The 20437-nt window shown below is 41.4% G+C and overlaps 1 non-coding gene across 1 annotated transcript; it reads right to left on the reverse strand.

Moving 5' to 3' along the window:
- Positions 1-18044: 18044 nt before the first annotated feature.
- On the reverse strand, positions 18045-18149 carry LOC122649208. Its single transcript, XR_006331183.1, has one exon. It is a non-coding gene; the product is annotated as a small nucleolar RNA R71 (small nucleolar RNA).
- Between the last annotated feature and the right edge of the window lie 2288 nt (positions 18150-20437).

Raw genomic sequence — 20437 nt, forward strand, 5'->3', positions numbered from 1 at the left:
GCAAGGACAAGTGTGCCATTTTCAGCCCAACTTGTTGAACTTTCATTCACCGCCCTTGCACATTTTTTTCCATTCTTTTATTTTGTTCTCATCATTGTTAAAACAAAATTTTATTCCCCCTTCCCCTTAAGATCATATGTGTAATTTTTTCTATTTTTGTAATTGGTTCTTCTTTCTTGGATGTGCCAAAGTTCAAGTGAGGATCGATCTTCATTGGAGCTAGGCGTTTCAGGTATATACCCTATCTCTTCTATTTCATTTGCTTAGTTTAATTTTATGATGTCTTCCCATCTTAGTTGAGTCTTCTTGTCATTAGTTTTCTTTCTTGTGAGGACAAGCGGCTGAACCACGTAAATCCTTGTGTTCGATTAAGTGATCGTTGTTTACGATTTTCATTCTTTTCTGCATTGTGTTACGTTCCTGTTTTCTACATCTATGAATGGTGGCATCCAAAATGGCCTGATGAATATCTATTTGTCATAATGTATCATTTCATTGGTTATTCCTTTTAGTAAGTTTTTAAATTTTTATCCAGTTAGATGCTAACCTCCCCACCCATTGTAGGAGGACATCAGCATCTACTCCTTTACTAGGTAAAAATTTTCCCTAGTAGTTGTTACATTTAGTGGCATGTCCTCACTTTTCACAAAATACCTTATCTAAGTGAGACTATTATGCCTTGTGGCATTTTATTGCCCTCCGATGACAGAGATTCCTTAATCATAAATTCATTAGGATACATGTTGAGGTGGCACAATTGGATCTATTCCATGGGCACAGACAATCCACCTAGATATTGCATACGCAGGAACAAGCCAAACTCATCAATAATAGCCATAAAATAGATTTGTTGTATTCATCTACATCTAGTTCAAAATAGTAGGATGATAGACAAAAGTTGAAGTATTCTACAATTTTTTTCTTTTTTCGAAGCCTGCATGCTATATACTTTTTTTTCCTTCCACTAAGTGTCAATTATCAAGACCATTCAGGGTCAAATAGGTCTGACTCGGCCCAATTAGGATCATTCAGGGCTGGGCTAGGCTAGGGTATACCCTGGCAGGGCAGGGCCTAGGTTGAGGGATGTTAGGCCTTGGCAGGGTCAGGCTGGGCTTGTGCCGAGTTTAAGACCCCTAGGGCTGGGCTAGGGTTTAGGGCAAGCCCGGCCCAGCCCAACCTGTTGACAACCCTAGTTTTTCCCCTCCCCCCACTTTTCTTGGGCCCTATTAAGTTGTGGCTTCATTTTGTGTTGATTTGTTAGGGTCTTTTCCTTAGTTAGCCTTCTTGGCAATTGTCCTATATTTTCTTTCTTTTTTTAATATATATTTTTATTCACCAAAACAAAAGTTTAGAAATTGAATAATCTTGAGTAATATCTTGACCATTCAAAATAGAAGAGAAATGTAGAATACATGGTGAGCACTATTGATTGAATTATGATTCCAAATTTGACTCCTGAAAAATACATGAAGTCCTCTTCCGTTTTTTTTTACTTTTTTTTTTTTGGTACGAAATCTTTTTCTGTGTTAGTGATAGGAATTTACTCAGTTGGCATGCCATTTGACAAGAATCAAGGGTCAGATTTTCCTCCGTCATTTTTTTTTTTTTTTTTGCTAAAATGTAATATCAGAAAAAAAGGATCAAAGAGAAACAAAACCAAAAACAAAAACAGAAATAACCAGTCCTCCACCTACGGCATTGCCATCAGCAAAAGACACCAGCTACACCTAGGAAAATTTGTGTCGAGGCTTAGACATGGCATCTATTGGAGACACTAGAAGATCCTTAGAAGATCCTGCAAATCACATGTTCCACATGTGATAATACAGCTTTTGGATTGATAGAATTCTACAGCTATTAGATTGATAGACTCCCTGATTTTATTCATTCTTTCCATATTCCTTTTATTTGATTTTCTTACCTTGTATAGATTCATTCTATCTTGTATAAATGCACAGTCATATCAATGAAACACATAGGTAATTCACACAATCTGATTCCAATTGTAACATGGTATCAGCCTAATCCGATCCTCTCACTACATCATCTTCTTCTTCCTCATTTCATCTCCATGGCTCCCACCGAGGCTGCGCGCTCCAGGCGCTGCCAAGCTGCCAGCTGCCGCGCCCGCCGCTGCCCAGGCCGCTCAGGCTGCCTCCTTGCAAACAACTGATTTGGATGGGTCCTCCCCATTCTTTATCCACCACTCTGACAACCCCGGTGCTGTGCTGGTTACCCAACCTTTGAAGGGCGACAATTACCCCACCTGGAGCCGCGCCATGCGCATGGCTCTTGAGGCCAAACATAAGCTGGGTTTTATTGATGGTTCTATTCCACAACCTGATGCAACCTCCTCTCAGTTTCTTCTCTGGAAGCATTGCAACAGTATGGTCCTTTCATGGATCGCAAATTTTCTGGACACCAACATTGCACACAGTGTCCTTTATGCCTCTTCTGCCCATGAGGTTTGGGTCGACCTTCACGATCGCTTCTCTCAAAAGAATGCCCCACGCATCTTTGAGATCCGTCGTGCTATTTCCAACCATCGCCAAGGCACGTCCTCCTTGGCCACTTACTACACACTTCTCAAAGGTTTTTGGGACGAGCTTGCGTCCTATGACTCTTATCCAGCATGCACCTGCGGTGTTCTTCAACACCATTCTGAACTACTTCAGCGCGATCGCCTTCTTGAATTTTTGATGGGTCTTAATGATTCATACACTTCGATCCGCAGCCAGCTACTTCTGATGGACCCGCTGCCTTCCATCAACCGTGCATATTCTCTATTGCTCCAAGAAGAACGCCAACGCTCCATACTGGCGGCACCTGAACCATCTCTTACTCAATCGGCCCTTGTTGCCCAGGGCCGTCCCAACCATAAATCTGGCCGCCCTAAACCTCATTACCACTGTGATTTTTGTGGTCTTGATGGTCACTCTGAGTCTCGTTGCTTCAAGAAACATGGTTACCCACCAAAGAACTCCGCTAAGGCTGCCACGCCTACTACATCCAACCTGGGCCGCTCTCTGCGCAGCCTCCATGGTCGATGTTCCTACTATGCTCTGCTCCTACCTTCACCACGGATCAGTATAATCAGATCCTTGCACTTATTCAATCTGGTAATATGACTCCCTTGGCCAATGCCGCAGGTAATATTGCTCATTCTAATATTTGGATTATCGATTCGGGGGCCACGCACCATATGGCATCTGATTTCTCTCTTTTTCAGTCACACACCATCAAGCCTTATTCCTCTCCGATCACCTTGCCCACTGGGCATCGTGCTTCGGTCACCCATATTGGCACTTGTCTTCCCGTTCCTACATTGCCATTACAAAATGTTCTTTTTGTTCCCACTTTTAATTTTAATCTCCTCTCTGTCAAACAACTTGTTCAATCCCTTAATTGTTCAGCCATATTCACTTCTACTCATTGTTTTTTCCAGGACCTACAAACGAAGGAGACGATTTGACTGGGTAAGGCTCATGGAGGTCTATACATCTTGGATGACGCAAATACCCCACCCCTTGCCGCTTTTACCACTTCCCCCACCCCAAGTCTTTGGCATTATCGACTTGGACACCCCTCCAACGATGTTTTCCAGCTTTTAAATAACATTGCCCCTAAAATAACTATATCAAATAAACATGTTTGTCATATTTTCCCTTTAGCTAAGCAGACCCGTTTACCTTTTCCAAGGAGTGTGATCTCATCGATTAAATGTTTTGACTTAATACATTGCGATATTTGGGGGCCATACGTTGTTCCTGCCCGATGTGGTGCACATTTTTTTCTCACCATTGTTGATGATTTCTCTAGGTGCACTTGGGTTTACTTACTAAACCATAAGTCTGATGCTTGGCCACAATTGCAGAATTTTTTCTCAATGATACACACCCAATTTGGGAGCCAAATCAAACAGATCCGATCCGACAATGGTCGGGAATTTTTTAACCATGCTTCCCACCAATTTTTCAACACCCATGGAGTTATCCATCAACATAGTTGTATTGACACCCCTCAACAAAATGGGGTTGTCGAACGCAAACATCGCCACCTCCTCAATGTTGCTAGGGCCCTCTCTTTTCAAGCCCACCTCCCACCGGAATTTTGGGGTGACTGCATCCTCACCGCCACACATCTTATTAACCGCTTACCCACCAAAGTTTTACACCACAAATCACCCATTCAGGTCCTCACCAACAAACCACCAGTTTACAATCACCTTCGGACTTTTGGGTGCCTTTGCTATCGCCACACCCACAATTCGATCAAAAATAAATTTGATCCACGAGCCTCTCCAGGCATTTTTATTGGTTACCCATATGCTCAGAAGGGCTACAAGGTCTATGACCTCGCCACTCGCAAAGTATTTGTCAGTCGAGAGATCACATTCCATGAAACCAATTTCCCATTTCATACTAACTCTACCCATTCCGACCCCCGCAGCCTTCCCTTACCAGTGATGGATTCCACCACTGATTACCCAATACCCACGCCATCACCCACACCGCCGGTGCCCAACCCTCCACCTGCCCCTGTTGCACCAGTTCCCCAACCCAATCCAGACCCACCTCCACCTGTCCCCCCACCACCCGTACCCACTCTACCCCCAATAATCCCTCTCAGACGCTCCCTAAGAACCCTACAACAGCCATTGCGTCTCAAGGACTACCAGTGTTCAGTCGCTACCCACCCTTCGTTTCCTTCCGCTGCAGGTACTCTCTCTCCCACCGTTTCTCTCATTTCTTATCATATGCTCTCACCCTCTCATTTTCAGTTTATCAGGTCACTCTTTGCCATCAAGGAGCCAACTAGTTTTTCAAAGGCTTCTCTATCCCCAGATTGGAAGGAGGCAATGCAGGCTGAGATCAAGGCTCTTGAGCTTAATAACACATGGACTTTGGTCCCTCTCCCCTCCCATACAAAACCCATTGGTTGCAAATGGGTGTACAAGATCAAGAGGAAGGCGGATGGTACCATCGAGCGTTACAAAGCCCGCTTGGTCGCTAAGGGTTACACACAGACTGAGGGCCTCGATTACCATGAAACATTCGCCCTAGTTGCAAAACTCGTCACTGTTCGCACATTAATGGCTATTGCAGCTATTTACCAATGGCCCCTCTCACATCTCGATGTACAAAACGCCTTCTTACATGGCGACTTAGACGAAGAAGTTTATATGAAACTACCACCGGGTTACCAGGGACAGGGGGAGAACACTGTTTGTCGGCTCAATCGTTCTTTATATGGCCTCAAACAGGCTTCCCGGCAGTGGTTCGCAAAGCTCTCCATGGCACTTATCCGCCTAGGTTTCACCCAATCCAAGGCTGATTACTCATTATTTTTTCAAGGTCGAGATGCTTCTGCTATCTATATTCTAGTGTACGTTGATGACATCCTTATCACCGGCCCAAACACCAGTGCCATTGCTGCCCTCAAAGTAACCTTGCATCAGCAATTTCGCCTCAAGGACCTTGGCCCAGTCAAGTACTTCCTAGGCCTTGAGGTGGCCCGGTCTCGCCATGGCATATTTCTAAATCAGCGACAATACACCTTGGACATCCTTTTGGATATGAATTTTACAGAGGCCCGACGCACAGCTTTCCCTATGGAACAACACCTCAAATTCTCTACCTCCGAGGGTGAGTTACTCGCTGATGCAAGTCCATACCGCCGCCTGATTGGTCGGCTGATTTATCTCACTATCACACGGCCTGACATAGTTCATAGTGTTACACTATTGAGCCAATTCATGCATCAGCCCCGCCAACCCCACATGGACGCTGCAACTAGGCTTCTTCGGTACTTGTATAGCACGGCCGGGCAAGGCATCTTACTCTCCTCTTCTAGTGCTCTCACATTACGCGCTTATTGTGATTCCGACTGGGCTAGTTGCCCTGAGACCAGACGCTCCACCAGTGGCTATTGCATCTTTCTTGGCTCCAGCCCGATCTCCTGGAAGTCCAAGAAACAACAGACGGTTTCCCGCTCCTCCGCTGAAGCTGAATATCGTTCCATGGCTGTCACCACTTGCGAGCTTATTTGGTTGACTACTCTTCTACAGGACTTGGGCATTGTCCGGACCCAGCCCATACCTTTATACTGCGACAACCAGGCCGCCCTCCACATTGCAGCTAATCCTGTGTTCCATGAGCGTACCAAACACATCGAGATTGACTGCCACATCGTTCGTGATCACATCAACAACGGTCTGCTACGACCGACTTATGTCCCTAGTTCTACTCAAATTGTGGATATTTTCACAAAGGCCCTGGGTGCTACTCTATTCACCACTTTGAAGGCCAAGTTGGGTGTTCTCAACATTCACAGCCCAACTTGAGGGGGAGTATTGGAGATACTAGAAGATCCTTAGAAGATCCTGCAAATCACATGTTCCACATGTGATAATACAGCTTTTGGATTGATAGAATTCTACAGCTATTAGATTGATAGACTCCCTGATTTTATTCATTCTTTCCATATTCCTTTTATTTGATTTTCTTACCTTGTATAGATTCATTCTATCTTGTATAAATACACAGTCATATCAATGAAACACATAGGTAATTCACACAATCTGATTCCAATTGTAACAGCATCCACCGCCAGCTCTTCCAAAATATGATATGGAAAGGAAATCCCTGAGTGCGAAACACCAGATTTCGTTGCAAGCTTTGCGAGGTAATCCGCAACAGGATTAGCTTCTTTGAAACAGTGAGTTCAACGAAATAGAACCCAGATAAGGTTGTAGGAAATACCATCTCTGTAGCACAAACCAAGGAATATTACCATTCCGAAACCGAATCCACAACCACCATAGAATCGGACTCAATCTAGAGTGTTGTAATTCCCATTTCCTTAGCCTCCATCAGCCCAATGATTAAAGCTTCGAACTCCGCAACAAAAATGGTGGTAACACCTAGGAACATTTTGTAAGTCCCCTTACTTGAACCTGCTGATCATGAAAAATCCCTCCCGCCCCTACTCGGTCCGGATTGGCCGTTGAGCTCCCATCAATGTTAAGCTTTGTCCATAAGCATTGCGGTTTACATCAAAAGACCTCAAGGATCTCACCTCCCTTGGATGCACTAACTTGGAGACCCAACTTACAGCAGCAAATCAAACCTTGGGGGTTTTCACTGAATTTTTCATATCAACCTCAGAGTCCCTAATTTCCTTTTTGACAATCTACAAAAGTAAAGATTGATTAAGGGGGGTCCATCATGCCTTCTTCTATTTCACTCCTCCCAAATGATTGAAACAATAATAGCCACTCCAACCATCCAAGCTTCTTTGAGATTTGTCAATTTAGTTTTTCTCTTCCATCATTGCAGCAACCTCTCAATATTATCATGAGGAATCAAAAGAATTCCAAACCAATTTGTAAGCTCCCTCCAAAACTTCTCACTATAAGTATGGTTTATAAAAACATGCTCAATTGATTCTAACTCCTTTTCACAGACTGCATCTAGAACCCAAATGAATTCTCTTTTTCTTAATTACATCATTAGTGGGCAGCTTTCCATGAACCAGGCGCCATCCCAGGGTGGAGTGGCTTGACTGTAACCGTTTGCACCAGATAACACCTTCCCACGGTATTTTTGGGTTCCTTTTCCTTATTTCCACCCAAGCTGAAAGCTTAGAAAAATTACTTGAGTTTCATAGCCCCCAGCAACACTTATTCTTCTATCAACCCCACTCAGAAGCAGCAAGATAGAGTAAAGGCTCACTCTAAGAAAGGTAGCATGGTATCCCAGGGAAGTAATTCAGGTAAGCATATTCCTAATCCTCCAAAGCAGCAACGGGGGCATGGTACTGGTAAAGGAAAAGGTGGGAAAGAGGCTCATGGAAGGAAGGGTTCCAATAACAAAAGATGACAGCAAGCCTGGGGTTTGGTTCCTATCATTAGTTGTAGCAAGTGATATTCTATTTGCTTCCCATTTTGGTAAGTGATTTGGTTTTTATTCTCTTTAGTTTTATTATGAAGATCTTATGCTGAAATATTCGAGGGTTGAATGCTCTTGAGAAACGCAAGGCAGTAAAGAATCTAGTTCGTAAGTCCTCTGCTTGTATGTGTGTTCTTCTTGAAACAAAGATTAAGGAAGGTGCAATTGATTCCATGTTCAAGCCTTTGCTCCAGGGTTGGACGTTTGCTCACAATTGTTCTCTGACCTTAGCTACTCGGATTTGGGTAGGCTGGAATTCTTCAACTATGAAGGTAGATGTTGATCAGATTACTTTTCAAATGATCCATTTGGAAATCAAAGTCTTAGGTATGTCAATTGCCTTTAAGTGCTCTTTTGTTTATGGTTTCAATAATGCGGATGGGAGGCAAGACTTATGGAGGGACCTGAAGTCCATTGCTAGAAGTATCTAGGAGCCGTGGGCGGTGCTAGGGGACTTCAATGTCATGAGAAATCACAGGGAAAAAAGAGGGGGAGATGGGCTAATGCAGCATGCTATGGACGATTTTAATAGGTTTATTTTTTAAGCTGATCTTCTCGAGATCAAAGGGAGAGGGGAGGAATTTACATGGTGTAATGGACATGGTGGGACAAATAGGATCAGTTGAAAACTGGATCGGGTGCTTATTAACACTTTGTGGCTCGACTTGTTGAGATCATCTGAGGCTAAATATCTCTCCCCTGGAGTGTCAGATCACTCACCTATTTGTTTGACTATCTTAGATACTAAGAACTTTGGACCCAAGCTTTTTAAGTTCTTTAATTCTTGGGTGTCTAGAAGTGACTTTATTGATATGGTGTTTGGTGCAATCACCACTGTGGGATTGTTTGAGGACAGATCAGAAGAGTACTTCTCTTCTTAGACATCAACCAGAAATTTTGACAGATTGACCCCTGGGTACTATTTTAGGGGTAACTTTGTACTGGAATATGGTTTTAAGGTGATTCAAAATGGGTTTTGAAGAAAACAGAAAGGGCTACGACTTTGGTTCTTTAAGTCTTTGCAAAATGAACAAAAAGGGGTGATAAGGGTCCATGAAGTGAGGGTCACTGCACAGATCCGAATCAGAGAAACTAAAAGAGAATGTTTCAGAATTCGGTGTGCATAAGGTAATGAAAGGGAAAATGTTATGGGTATGGTATGGGGTTGAAAAAGGCTTAGATTAAAAGATAAAAAGAAATATAGAGAAGAGAAAGTAGGGATGCAAGAAGCTTTAATAGATCTACTCTTCTAGGTGGATCTTTGAAGTGAAGCCTTTCAACTCTTCAAGGTTGAGGTTGCAAGCTCTTCAAGGCTGCACAAGGAATACTTGACTCTTCTAGGCAAGGTAAACTCTTAAAGGTTTCTTTAGAACTGTTCTAGGCTCTCATAAGATGCAACTAGGCAACCTAAAATTTCATTAAGAAACTACCATGTAATGCCTTACAAGCAACATAGATAGGCCTTTTATAGGCAAATAAAGAAATCCTAAAAGTGACTATAACATCTCAACCCTTGATCTTAATGACGTACCAATGGTTGAGATTAAAAGAAGAAAACAAAACCCAAAGCATAACATAGGGGGCTGCACTTTGTATTAGATGCTTCTAGCTTTTGTAGTTTTCAAAGAAGACTTTCTTGGACTAATGTGAACTTTGTAATTTTCAAAAGAAGACTCTTGGGGGAAGTAGTTGAAGGAGCTTGGACTCAGAAAATCTTTGGGAGAAGGGCTGCTACATCATCTTTCACTATGAATCTTTCCATATATCAAACCCTAAAATCACTTACAATATCTCAGCTGTCGATTCCAATTGAACTTCAATGATTGAGGTTAAACCATTACTTTGCATATAAAGACTAACAAATATTTGTCATGGGCTTGGGCTTTGATGCGAGCTGATCTCCTTGGAGACTTGTGAATATGGGTTGGATGTACTTGGGCTGCATAAGTGTCCTTGGGATGGAGTGAAGAGGTTTATCCAAACATGAATCCCCTATCCACCTTTATGGCGAGGCTTAAAAATATCAAGAAGACATTAAAGAGTTGGAATAAAGATGTGATGGGTAATGTCCACTCAAGAGTTAAGGATAAGGAGGAGTCTTTGCATTTCATTAGGCAATCTCTGAAGTTAGACCCTTCTAATGATCAGCTGGTCAGTGGTTAAAGGGAGGCAAAGGTATTATTATTGGAATCTTTGAGGGAGGAGGAAGAGTTTCTTCATCAGAAAGCGAGAATTAACTGGTTAAAGCTCGGAGATGGCAATAATAGCTTTTTTCATATAGCTGTCAACTGTAGGTTAAATGCCAACCAAATTCTTGAGGTGGTGAGAAGTGATAAGTCATCTTCTCAAGTCCCCGTTATTATCAACGCTGATGAGGTAAATTTCTTTTCTACTCTCTTTGGGTCGGATATTGAGGAGGATGTTCCATCTTCGGTTATTCATCTTAACCAACCTATAGAAGCTTCTCAAGGGGATTCCTTATTGTCTGAGGTGATTGTTGATGAAACAAAGCAAGTAGTGTTTTCCTTCAAGAATAGTAAATCTACCGGTCCTGACGACTTCAATGCTTGTTTCTTTAAGAGTGTATGACATATCATTGGCTTGGATCTTGTTGCGGCTATCTAGTGGTTCTTCAACCATTCCTATATGCCCCGGTCAGTGAATTCGACTTTCATTACTCTTATTCCAAAATCTAATATGCTTGTGGATTTTAGTGGCTATAGGCCTATTGCTCTGTGTAATTTAATTTACAAGTTTATATCTACGAGTTTTGGCCAATAGAATTCAAAAGGTGGTTGGTCTTTTGTCTCCCCCAATCAATCTACTTTCATTAAGGGGAGATCAATTGTCGACAACATTCTTGTTTGCCATGATGTGGAGAGAGGGATTACCTACAAAAACTCCCCCCCTTGGGCCATCCTTAAGATTGATCTTCACAAGGCGTATGATATTTTGAGTTGGAGCTATCTTTTTTGAATGATGGTATCTATGAATTTTCCAAGGAGATTTACCTCATGGATTAAACAATGTGTGATGACCCCTATGTTCTCTATTCTTATGAATGGGAGTCCAGCAGGATATTTTGCTAGCAAAAGGGGAATTAGACAAGGAGATCCATTATCCTCTTATCTTTTTACCCTTGCCATGGAAGGGTTGTCTATGATGTTGAATCAAGCTGTTATGGATAGGAGGATGCAGCTTATCCCGAGGTGTAAACCTTTGGAGCTATCTCACTTAGTTTTTGCTGATGATCTGATGGTATTTGCTAGGGCTGATTGTGATTCTATTTCGGCCGTGATGGACACTCTTAGATATTTTTCCATGATCTTGGGCCTTAATGTGAACCATTCTAAGTCCTCTATCATTGTTGGGGGGGTGGATGCTCATATTCGAGACAATTTGATTCAGATATCAAGGTTTTCTGAAGCCCATCTTCCCATTAAGTATCTTGGAGTTCCTCTAATTTCAGGAAAGTGGAAAGCAAGTGATTGTTCTCCTCTTTTTGACTTGGTTAGAAAGAGATTGGAAGGGTGGAAATCTCATTTCCTTTCATTTGTTGGTCGTCTCCAATTAATAGTTTCGGTTCTTCAAGGAGGATATATATAATGGTCGGGATTATTTGGATTGCCTGGTTTTATCATCTAAAAGTTGGAGTCAATGTTTTCAAATTTTTTATGATCGGGGCCGTCTTTGGAGAGGAAAATTCATTACATTGCTTGGGATGACATCTGAAGGCCTAAAAATGAGGGCGTATTAGGGGTGAGGCGCATCATAGATATGAATATAGCCAGTATTATAAAACAGATTTGGTAGGTCGCATCCAAAAAAGACTCACTTTGGGTGAAGTGGGTTCGGCATAGATACTTGCGAGTGGATTCTATAAGGACTGTCCAATCTACTCAGGATTGCTCTTGGGTTTTGCAGAAGATGATGAAGTATTGGGTTCGGGTGGAACCTTTTTTTCACCACATTTTAGGGATTGGCTATGGCACATTTCTTTGGTTGGATCCTTGGGACCTTGCTGGGGTACTCTTTAATAGATTTGGGGATCATGTCAGATCTAATGTAGGGTCTCATAGATTGGCTTTGGTGCAATCTATTCTGGTGGATGGAATGTGGTCCCACGGCCACCCCACTTCCTTGTCTCTCAGGTTGGTTTGGGGGTAGTTAGACGAAATTAGAAGACTTAATCCCCTTCAAGAAGATTCTGTCTTATGGACTGCCTCCCTTATAAGGTCCTTTTCTACAAAATCTACTTGGGGTTTGGTGAGATCATCTCCTCCACAGGTTGATTGGGCGGGTTCGATATGGTTCGGCAATTGTATTCCTAGGCATGCGGTAACAACATGGAGATGCTTGAAGGATGGGCTCCCAACCAAAGATCAACTTAGGAAATGCCAGATGATGGTTGCTCCGTATTGTGTTTTTTGTTGGGTAGGATTGGAGAATAGAGTGTTAGTGGCGGCGAAAGTGATGGGATTTTCATGTAATCATAAAATTTTATGAGCATGCAAGGATCTCAATAAACACTTTAATGTACTAACTTCAAGGGGAGTGCAAGCTCACCTAGAACACTCAAATGGTGTGTTCCTCCAACGGAATGCAACACTTGAAGAAGATCTCCCAAGCTTGCTTCATCTCCAATGGCCAATAGTGCTTGAGGAAGAAGAAGACTCTCTTTTTCTCTCTCTAAGCTCTCTCACAATTTTATGCAAATTGTTCTAATGATTTTTTCTCTATCATCATCAATCATCTTTGACCTTAGGTCTCTTTATATATCAACCATTGACACACCACAAATGTACAGAACATAAATAAAATGGCAAGTGTCTCTCAAGTACAGAAAAAATAACTACCAGAAATTCCTGTTGCAACTATAACTTGACGGTGAATAATTCGGGAATCCCCGTGGATCATGTTCAACACGAAATGTGCTTATATTTACATTTTGGTCCAATCACTATTGTACGAATGTAAAATATAGCAATCATAGAACAGATTGCCCAAATCTATTCGTAGTTGTAAACAAAACGGTTTGAATTGGGCAGATGCAGTATACAATTATGACAAGCACATAATTAAATAAACCTAATAATTAATTTAATCAAATTAAATTGGGTTTGATGGATACATAAACGTTACATCCAACAATCTCCCACTTGTACATTAAATCCAATGTCTAATAGGTTTTATCCCCATGTTCTCAACATGTCTATTAAATACTACTGGAGTAAGTCCCTTGGTTAAGGGGTCGACAAATTATCTGCAGAATCAACTTTCGGAATCGATACGTCCCCTCTTTGTATTATCTTTCGAATGAGATGATACTTACGCTTTATGTGCTTGTTCTTCTGATTTGCTCTTAGTTCCTTAGCTTTAGCAATGGCTCCTTTGTTATCACATAACAAAGTCATGGGGTCTTTAACGAGGTTAGGTACTACCTCCATGTTGGCGAGAAATTTTCTTAGCCATACCCTTTCCTTAGCTACTTTACAAGCTGCTAAGTATTCAGCCTGAGTTATAGAATCCACCGTTGACTTCTGCTTTGCACTCTTCCATATGATAGCCCCTCCTCCTAGCATACATATCATGCCAGTTGTTGATTTCCGATCATTTTTATCTAATTGGAAATCTAAGTCTGTGTACCCTACTACTGATAAGTTATCTGCACCATAAACAAGGAAATAATCCTTTGTTCTTCTCAAGTACTTCATGATGCACTTAACAGCTGTCCAATGTTCCTGTCCAGGGTTTGATTGGAATCGACTAACCATACCAACTGCATGACAAATATCTGGTCTGGTACATAGCATTGCATACATGAGGCTTCCAATGGCCGAAGCATAAGGAACCCCTTTCATAGTTTCTATGTCCTCAGGAGTCTGTGGGCATTGTGACTTAGAAAGTGCTATGCCATGTCTAAAGGAAACGTTTCCTCTTTTAGAATCTATCATTCTATACCTCTCCAGAACTTTTTCTATATAATTAGCTTGGGACAGACCTAAAATTTTGCGTTTCCTGTCTCTAACTATCTTAATGCCTAGTATATACGTGGCATCACCCAGGTCTTTCATCGAGAAGTTGGTGGAAAGCCATTTTTTAACAGAAATGAGCATTCCAACATCATTTCCAATGAGAAGTATGTCATCTACATACAGGACAAGGAAACAGACCGAACTCCCACTGAATTTCTTGTAGACACATGGCTCATCAACATTTGATCAAAACCAAACTGTTTGATCGTTTGATCAAACCTGATGTTCCAGCTTCTAGATGCTTGTTTAAGTCCATAGATTGACTTCAACAATTTGCACACTTTGTTCTCTTCCCCATAGGAAATGAACCCCTCTGGCTGAGACATGTAAATGTCCTCATCAAGACGTCCATTCAGGAAGGCTGTCTGGACATCCATCTGCCAGATCTCATAATGGAAGTGTGCCGCTATAGCAAGTAAAATCCGAATAGATTTTAACATTGCGACTGGCGAGAAGGTCTCCTCATAGTCTATGCCTTCTCTTTGGGTATAGCCCTTGGCTACCGGCCTTGCCTTATATCTCTCCATGCTTCCATCGACGCCTTTCTTCTTCTTATAGATCCATTTGCATCCTATAGGCTTAATGCCTTTAGGTGGATCCACTAGAGTCCAAACGCCATTGGAGTACATGGAGTCAATTTTGGCTTTTATAGCATCTAACCATCTAGTTACATCCACATCTCCTATAGCCTCTTGGTAGGTGCAGGGATCCATATTCGAAGTATCGGCGACCATGTAGAACTCTTCTACTTTGTTTAATTCCTTGCTAAAGAAAACCAAACGGTCAGGAGCCCTGATTGTTCTCCCACTACGCCTAGGCTCTAAAGGATTCATCACCGGTGGTGAAGTTTCAATGGGTGGTGGTGTAGGGACCATCTGAGTATCCATGTTATCCAACTTTTGAATTACAACCAGCTCAGTTTTGGGTGCAATTTAGTCATCCTCGAGAAACATGGCATGTTTACTTATAAACACCTTTTTCTCTTTTGGGTTATAGAAATAGTAACCCACAGTGCCTTTGGGGTAGCCTAGGAAATGGCATCTATCAGTCTTGGGTTCAAGCTTGTTTGCATGTTGTCGTTTCACATGTGAAACACAACCCCATACCTTAAAGTGTCATAGACTAGGCTTGTGCCCTGTCCACAACTCATATGGTGTCTTAGGCACAGACTTGCTTGGAACCCTGTTTAGAATGCATATAGCCATTTCCAATGCATATCCCCAAAATGACAAGTGCAGCTGAGAATAGGTGAGTGATGAGCACATTTATGTGTGAAATTATTTCATTTTATTCTGCATTTTATGTACTTAGAATGGAGCTACCTTGGGTATTTTCTATCTTTTTTAGGGTATAGGGGTATTTTATGCGATTCCATGCTATTCTGGACTATCAGGCATCATATCTTCTAATTTACACGTAAAGTGCTCCAGTTTCTTTTTATGGTTACAAAGAGGGCTGAATTCTGAGCAAGATGGATGTGTTGCATTAAAAGTACGCATTGATTTTGGAGTCCATTCATGCGATTTTTCTTTTTGGGTCATAAAAGAATAATGGGCCAGAAAATGAGTTGAAATGCAAGCCCGAGCCCAGAACCAAGGAAGATTGACTGGCATAATAAAAGTGGGCCCCTCCTTTATTGTTGGACGAATTTCCTCTCCTATTTTCTCTCTTCCAGATATTTATATATTTTTCTTTTTCTTCTTTCTCCCATTCACTTTCCTTTTTTTTTTTTATTATTTTATTTTATTCAAACCTCACACGTTTTCAATCCCTACTAACCTCCCATCTTTTCTCAAATTCTTCCACGGTTTCCACTTTCCTAAAACCTATTTTATCCTCCTAATTCCTTAGTTAGGACTCTAGTTTGTCAGGGATTGGCTGGATTTTTATTTTATTTTATTTTCTTTCCTCTTCTCTAGCAAGCTACGAAGAAGGAGAACTCTCCTCCACATGCTAGCCTTGCTGCCCTCTCTCTTCTCTCCATATCCCAATCGGCCATACTCTATCTCTCTCATTCCTTTCTTTTCTCTCACGCCACCTCACCTTCCCACATCTAATACCTAACTAACTCCCATATCCCTAATTCCCTTCTACGTGCTTAACCTCTCCCATATCTTTATTTATTTTATTTCTATCTCCCATTTAATTCCCATCTCCCTCACGGATTCTCTATCTCTACCTCTCTTCCATCTCTCACGTTTTCTTTTTCTTTTTTTTTTTATTATTAATTTCTTTTTAAAACAGCAACTACAAAAACCCACGGACTGAATCATTCAAATCCATCAAACCGTGCTCTCTTTCTCTTCTTCTTCTTCTTTCTATTTTCCTCTTTCTTCTTGTTTGTATTTTGGATTTTGGGTTCCGCAAGGGGAGGAGGATCACCATTCTAGTAGCTTCATCTCCATAGATCGTCGTCACCATTGCGGCCCTTTGTCTCTTAGCACCATGATTGGCTAAGTTCCCTCTATCTTTAGGTGTAGATGAACTAATGGTGTTTGCTATTGAAAATTCTGGTTTGCATTCTTGATTGCTTGATGTTGAGACCCCATCCCTATTTTGATAATTTTAATAGATATATTTAGTTGGAAAATTTTGTTTATGTGATTCATTATTTTTCATTCAAGCAATTGTATTTTGTTCTTATGTGGTTGTACCGATGATGGATTATAGCTGAACGAACTAAGCGTGCCAAGCCCTGTAAGCGAAGGACGATAGTACTCGTCAAGATAGTCCATTACTAGGAGGAACCCTACATTCTGTGGTATTATTAGGCCTGTGGTTATAATAAACCGAAGCATGCAACCGAATTGGATAACAACCCATTGGGGATTCGAACCCTAAAGATAGTCTTCTCCCATATTTGAATATTGTTGTTAGCTTAGATTTGTTTCTTTCGTTCGTAGTTAAAAATTAGATTTAGTGTAATTTAATTTTCATCACTTTCATCTAATCATCTTAGTAATTTAGCCTTCCAGTTCCCCGTAGATCGACCCCTTACTTGCTACTTGCTAGATTAATTTAGGGTTTTATTTTTGAACGGTTAACGACATGATCAAATTTTGGCACCAATGCTGGGGGAACCGAAGTACGGTTGCTAAGAATGATTGAGTTGTTTTGTGTTACTTTGTTTTAGCTTTAATGTCATAATTCCAATATTTTTATTTTTATTTTTATTTTTATGTACTTTATTAGGTTAATTTGAGTATACCTAACGTTCTCTTTGTTTGTGCAGGAAACCGAGTAGATCGAGTAGGACAAGCTGTCCGTTTGGTTTACTTTTAATTCCTAGACTTTATGTAATTAGGGTTATTTTATGTAATTTTTTTAATTCAAGCATTAGATTGGGTGTTTAGGTTTAATTTTAATTCCCCCAGCCCCTTAAGATCATATGTGTGTTCATCGGGGGTAGCATGTGGAATTGCGCAACCACCAACACCAGGTAAGTATTTTCGTTAGTTTTAAATTAGTCAATTTTTTACTTTTTAGTTCTGATTTTTATTTTTTTTATTGAGTTTTTTTTATTTAGTTATTACGTTTTAATTTCTGTCTAATTAGCACGTTCAACTTGCGTTGTGTTTTATGCATGGTCGGCGTTCTTTGCACCCCAACCTGATTTCCCTTGACCTAGAAATAGAGTGATCTGTGGCTAGACCTAAGGATAAAGATAATAGTATTAAAATGGGTGACAAAAACTAGCTAGGAAGGCCGTTGAGTGAGCACTTAACTCCAACTACCTATACCCCTGCATCTTGTATTCAGCTGCCTGCCATTCAGGCTGCTCAATATGAGATCAAGTCCAACATCATACAGATGTTACCATCCCTATTATGGGCTTGCTAATGAGGAGCCTTACAAGCATCTTGATGAGTTCTTAGAGGTGTGTTCTATAGTCAAAATCCAAAACCTCTCTGAAGATGCCCTAAAGTTACTCCTATTCCCATATTTCTTAAAGGACAAAGCCAAACACTGGCTTCATTCCCTAGATTCGATTAGGATTTCTACATGGGCGGGGATACAGCAGAAATTTCTAAAAAAATTCTTCCCCATTGGCCGGACTAATAGCTTTAGAAGAGCCATTACTTGTTTCTCCCAATTAGAGGGCAAACAATTTCATGAAGCGTGGGAGAGACTCAAGGAATTACTTAGGAAGTGCCCCCATTACGCTGTCCCAAAATGGCAGTTAGTCCAGTGCTTTTATGATGGCCTCCGTGACCAATATAGGCCGATGGTAGACTCCTTTTATGGTGGAACATTTATGCACAAGAATGAGACAGAAGCATGGGATCTTTTTGAAATCCTTAGTGAGAATTCCCAACATCATGCTTTGGCCTCTCAGACTGAGATTCCACACATAGGGCAACCAAAGAAGAGTGGTCTCTATGAGATCAATCCAACTGTAGAGATGACTGCTAAGGTTGATTTGATGTCTAAGAAATTAGACTATCTGATGTCTGTAGGATAGCATTCTATGTCCCCTTTCCCAATAAGTTTCCCTCCACCCAATCATACTGATGCCTGTGCCTTATGAGCTAGCCCTAGTCATTATGTGACGGACTATCCTTCAGCTGCACAATACCCTGAATTTGTTTAGGAACATGTATAAGTGGCTCAAGGTTTCCCTAAACCGGATAATGATCCTTTTTCCAATACCTATAACCCAGGATGGCGAAACCACCCAAACCTTTCATGAAGAGACTCAGTACCTAATAATTCTCCAAACCCACCATATAGGCCACCATTTAATGTTCAATCTAATGCCTATAGGGGTGGACAACCACCATATCCTCAACCCTAACAAAATCAATCCTTTGAGAAAAAGGTGCTAAAAGCATTAAGTGGACTCGAGCAGAACACATAACTGCTACACTCACATACTCAGTCCATTAATAAGTTAGAGAACCAACTAGGTCAACTAGCTGATGCTATAAGTAGGAGGGAGGCTGGCCAATTGCCAAGTCAACCAATAGGTAACCAAAACAATCAAATGGGTCTAGGAAAAGAACAGGTCCAGTCGGTCACAGTCCTGAGGAGCGGCAAAAGGGTGGAAAAATCTGATGCACCCTTAGCCACTAATGAGACGCTGTCCACTAGTTCTCAAGGTCAGGGAGAGGCTGAGTCAACCTGAGAGAAATCCAGTGGTGATGTAGACACACATGATTCTATTACTTAGTACACTCATGGACACACATCCAAAGCATTATCACAAATATATCAGAGTGGTGCTGGTAATCTACAATTATAAGAAGAAAGAGAAAGTATAGCGATACGGGAAATGATTGTGATATATATACATAAGTAAGATTTGTTCCATTCCCCATTATACCCACAAACAGAATAGTAAGAACTGACATATACATAAGCTAAGGTAAAAGTAACTATATACAGGGCGAGACAACTCAACCCTAAAAAGAAAAGAAGAAACTAAAATAGAAACAAAAACGGGGATAAACTCCTAACAAAAATCAAAATGGAGTCCCCAAAACAAAAGCATCAAGAGCGCCCCTCACTAGTCTTCATCAATGACCACTAAGAACGATCGCATCATCGGTACAACCTTCGTCGGGGTCCACACCAATATCATCATAACCACAAGGGCTCTCCTCCTTGTAATGAGCCTCCATGCCACAGTGGCATCTATCTGCACAATCATCCAGAAATAAAAACATATATAATAGAGTGTGAGCCCCACTGAGCTTGTGAGTAAAACATATCATCATGCATGCATATGCAACCACAATCCACATGATCCTACATGATATGCAAATCTAGAATATTTATTAGCCACCTAACATTACAGCTAAGGCAGGTTAGTGCTACTACAATCCCCAATACATGTATCCCTAGTGTGGGCATGGTTACCCCTTCCCGCGATACACCCATTGAGTTGTCGGAGAGAACCAATTGGTCCCAGCATCTCCCTACCCAGATCAGCCCGACCGGCCCTCTATGATTAAACTTGTGAGGTAACCGACTTAATATCAATTCACCCTTTCGGTGCTTCCCGGCATGTAGCTCGAGGATAAACTTTGTTTGGCATATAGCCATAATTCACCTATTGGTGCTTCCCATGCATATTGCTCGAGGCTTCCCAGCTTATAGCTCGAGGCATCCCAGCATATAGCCGAGGCTTCCCAGCATAAACGCCTGAGGTTTTACGGTAGTCCTCACAGTTATCCAACACCTTAACCCCTGTTGGCAAGGGTGCGTAGCACGAGTGATGAATCTCTAACCCCATGTCTATATGGCATCGTATGAGTCAGGCGGTGTCAACCGTATCCCATAATATGGGCTACCACAGGCCTCATTTCCAAGCCGGCTACGACATCTAGTTTACCATTCACAACCATCATGATATATTCACAGAGTTGATCAATAGTCATACGTTGTGTAATAATTATGAAACTGAATTTGATAAGTAACACAGCATTATAATTAAAGAAATAATTGCCGGTA

The sequence above is a fragment of the Telopea speciosissima genome, chromosome 1 (genome assembly GCF_018873765.1).
Source record: "Telopea speciosissima isolate NSW1024214 ecotype Mountain lineage chromosome 1, Tspe_v1, whole genome shotgun sequence".
Lineage (NCBI taxonomy): Eukaryota > Viridiplantae > Streptophyta > Magnoliopsida > Proteales > Proteaceae > Telopea > Telopea speciosissima.